Below are 4,728 nucleotides of genomic sequence, written 5' to 3'. Positions count from 1 at the left end.
AAATATGAAAGGGAAAAAATATGGGCTCTAAAATTTGCTTTTGAACAAAAATCCTCGAGCTTTTTACGTGCCATGTGCTGCACATACTCTAAATTTAATCATTAACGATGCAGCCAAAGTGAATGCAGATACAATTAGTTTCTTTGCAATTATTCAAGAAATATACAATTTCTTTTCATTCTCTTACAAACGTTGGGCAATCCTTTTAAAGTTCGTAAAAAATTTAACATTGAAACAGCCATCAGAAACGCGATGGGAAAGTAAAATTAATGCAACCTGCCCTCTACGATATCAGTTAGGAGAAATTTACGATGCACTTTTTGAAATTTTAAATAATGAAAATTTTAATAAACTCAGCATGAAGCACAAACATTATGTGCTCAAATAAAGGACTACATATTTATTTAAGTATGGGGACGTCAGGGCACTTTCCCCCCATAAGTATTGTGGGGGGAAAGTGCCCTGAAAGGTCCAGAAGGGTCCAGATTCTTCTAAAATATGTTTGTTTAATAGGAAACGCAAAACACCGATATTTTGCAAGATCCTCCATTTTTGAGGGTCTACGATATTTGCCACTACCATCCGAGATGTTACCATTATTTATCAATCAAGTCTTCATTTACTGTTAATTAGTAGGTTTATGATGTTTATGCTAAAAATCATGAAATGATTAGCAGATCATCACACACACACACACACACACACACACACACACACACACACACACACACACACACACACACACACCAACACACACACACACACACACACACACACACACACACACACACACACACACACACACACACACACACACACACACACACACACACACACACACACACACACACACACACACACACACACATTCCATAGCAACAAAGTTAGATTTATTTCATTACTAGTACATAAAAATCGTTAAGTTTTTTTGGTGTTAGTACGTAACTCCAAAAATGCTTCAGTCTCTGTAGGAAGTTTTCAATATTGAGACCACATTGTAATATAAATAAGGAGTTTATTAAAAATAAACAAATTAAAACCCGACAAGTTTCGTGCGTCGTAAGATTTACATCGTCAGGGATAGTGGTACATAAAAATTTTTCACAACAAAAGCTTATTCACAATTAATTACCCATGTTAGATGTTTTTGATAACTTCACAACTGTTCATTAAATTGATAAACCAGAATACAAATGGTTGTCTTTATCTGCTTTGACTATTACTAAATCAGAATTCATAGCCCTTAAAGAATTAAGACGAGATAAAAACATAGTAATAGTCAAAGCAGATAAAGGAAATACAACAGTAGTTATGAATTCAGAAGAATACGCAAGAAAAATGAACAGCCTATTAGAAGATTCCAATACCTATTCATCCTTAGACAGGGATCCCACAAGGCGTGCACATAATAAAACCAATGAGTTGATCAAAAAGTTACCTAACTGGCCAGTAGAATTTTAAAAAAAATCTTTATGATCAAAACATCCATTGGTCCCAAAAATTTATGACGCACCAAAAATACACAAACAAGATATTTCGTTAGAGCTAACTGTAGATGGAAGAGATTCTCCCACCTCAAACTTAGCGAAATATTTGTCAAACATGATATCACTACACATGGGAAAAATAGCATCATTTGTAAAGAATAATTTACATTTCATTGAAAAGGTAAAAGATATGACGATAAAACTTTCAGACATCTTAGCAAGTTTCGATATAGTCAGTCTCTTCACCAATGTACCCAGAAATGACACAATGAATCTACTTGTAAATCATTTCCCACCAGACACTAGAGGACTATTCACACTGCATGGTAAACACTTTTTTTCATATTTCAGGACAAATATTGGGAACAAAAAGGACTTGCCATGGGTTCCTCCCTTTTTTTTTTCTCCAGCTTTAGCCAATCTGTTTATGGAAAATTTCGAAACTAATGCAATTAAAAACCTATCAGAAGAAACCAAACGTTTGGTTACGTTATGTCGATGATGTTTTCGTCATTTGGTCACGAGAAAAGGTAGATGAGCTAATTGCTTTCAAAGATTATCTGAATAGCTTGCATTGCAATATAAAATTCACTATTGAACTAGAACAGCACTAAAAGTTACCTTTCCTTGATATCCTTGTCGAAGTAAACGAAGAGGAAAAAAAGGTTATCCTTCTCCGTATACAGAAAGCATACCACAACGTGAAGATTTTTAAATGCCGCTTTACACCACCATCCATTGCAAAAGATAGCCATAATTAAAACTTTACTAAACAGGGCATACAATATATCAAGCCCGCGAATTAAAAAGAATGAAGAACTGCACTACCTGAAACAGAACCTTGCACTTAATGGTTTTGAACCCAAGACGATCAGGAAAATTCTTAATTCATCTCCTGCAACTCCCTTACATAAACAAAGTTTCAAAAATGCAATCACGCTGCCTTACATCAAAATTGCCACGGACAAAGTGGCTGCGTTATTCCGCGAGTAAAACATAAAAATGTGTTTTTTCTTTTCTTTTTTTTTCCTTTAAAAAATATCAAGATTCCTACATCCACCAAAACCTCCACATCACCCCATGAGAAAATCAGGGAAAAACTATGAGATTCATTGTTATTGTGGCATTTGTTATGTAGGTCAGACAGGAAGGTTGGGAAAGCTCCGCATGCCTGAATACGTAAAAGACGTCGAAAAAAGAAGAAAGCATAAATCAGGACTGGCATTCCACGCAATCACTACTGGCCATCAAGTACTTTGGCAACAAAAAATGTCACATATTGATCGTAACTGTTTTACAAGAAAATTTAAAGAAGCCTCACAAATGCTTAGGATCCCCTACACAACGCAATAAAAACCAAGACTTAATTTTACATCAAGTATGGTCTGCTTTCATCAAAAATTTTACTGCCACGGAACCGAGGTCTAGGATATAATACGCGTGATACCACAGAATGTGATAGTAACAACTAGCAATGTTCCAGCAAGCCTACAGTAACGAATTGACCATTTATATTCTGGTTTATCGAACAAAATTTGCGCCTGAAAATATCTTCAGGACTGAATATGGTGTTGTACTACCTTACCGGGGTAGGTAGTACAACATTAGGCAACTCGTAGCAAAGGTGGAGCAAGATACCAACACTCCTATCCCAGTATCTCCCATAATGCAAAACACATCTCCTTGTGATATGTATAATGTTATTCATTAAGGGATTGGGGTAGTTGAAAAATTGGTGATGTTGAAAGTTCATTGTTGAAAGTTTAATTTTCACTTGGTTGGACTATAATAAATTTAGTTTAATCCTTTATCCAAATATGAGCAAACAACGTTTGCACCTGAAAGTATCTTCAGGACTGGGGTAAGATAGTACAACCCCAGGCAACTCGTTGCTAAGGTGGAGCAAGCTTTCGTCTCTCCTATCTCAGTATCTCCCATAATGCAAAACACATCTCCTTGTAGATATGTATAATGTTATGCATTAAGGGAAGGGCCACTACCCGGACTAATTTCGACCTTTATTGAGGTCTCTTCAGTGGGAGCCAGGCCCAGATGTGGAGAGATGTGGAGATACTAGGCAGAAGTAATAGCAAGGTCATCTCTACCTATAGGAGTTGCCAAAAGGTGTTCCACCTTTTTTATTAAATTACTCTGGATTTAGAGAAAGATGTTGAAAGTTTATTTTTCACTTGGTTGGACTATAATAAATTTAATTTAATCCTTTATCTAAATGTGAGCAAACAAAGTTTGTGCCTGAAAGTATCTTCAGGACTGGGGTAAAGGTGAAACTAGTCTAGGGTAGTACAACACCATATTCAGTCCTGAAGATATTTTCAGGCGCAGACTTTGTTTCCTCATACTTGGATAAAGGATTAAACTAAATTTATTATAGTCTAACCAAGTGAAAAATAAACTTTCAACATGTGTAATTAATTGTTAATAGGCTTTTGTTGTATAAAACTTTTATGTACCAATACCCAGATGATGTAAATCTTACGACACACGAAACTTGTCGGGTTTTAATTATTTATTTTTAATAAACGTCTTATATTGCAATAGGGTCTGAATACCGAAAACTTCCTACAGAAATGCTTAACCACAGAAATCTACGTGTTTCATTGTACAACGAATTAGAACATCTCTAGTGAAACCATGTGACACCGAGTGTCACAGATTTCAAAACCGAGGTTATATTTCATAGCAGGGGTTTTCCCCTTGCTGAGAACTATTTTTAAAATTTTAATTTATTTCTTTTTTTTTATTTGTTTCTTTTTATTTTTGATGGAATGAGTGGAGAGAAGAGAAGGTTCTTTCTGAAAAACCAATCAAAATAGTTGAGAAATAATTTACTGTAATCGCAAACTTCCAAATGATTATCACGCATTACCAGACGGAAAGGGAAATTCTAGAAGATTTTCGTAGAAGTTATGATTATATTAAGAAACTTTTCAATTGAATTATCTTAAATTAAATTCACAAAACTCTTCCTCATCAGAACTTCCAAAAAATGACACCCATATTTAAAACAAACACAAAAAATATTTACATAATGCTAATTTGTATGCATTATCAGCACCTTTAACTGTCAGCAAATAAAATGTCTCGCAATTTTGCGAAACAGAATGAGCGTTATGATAATGATGATGACCCCGACTTTACACTAGTCTCCTCGAAAAGCGAAAGTAGACAGTGTGTCGAAACAGGTTTTGCGACTTCTTCGTACCTGGAAGGTTTGCAACTA

The sequence above is a fragment of the Typopeltis vanoorti genome, chromosome 5, assembly GCF_054136105.1.
Source record: "Typopeltis vanoorti isolate ZY-2024b chromosome 5, IOZ_Tvanoo_1.0, whole genome shotgun sequence".
Lineage (NCBI taxonomy): Eukaryota > Metazoa > Arthropoda > Arachnida > Uropygi > Thelyphonidae > Typopeltis > Typopeltis vanoorti.
The sequence above is the reverse complement of the archived record's forward strand: the minus strand, read 5'-3'. Positions refer to the sequence as shown.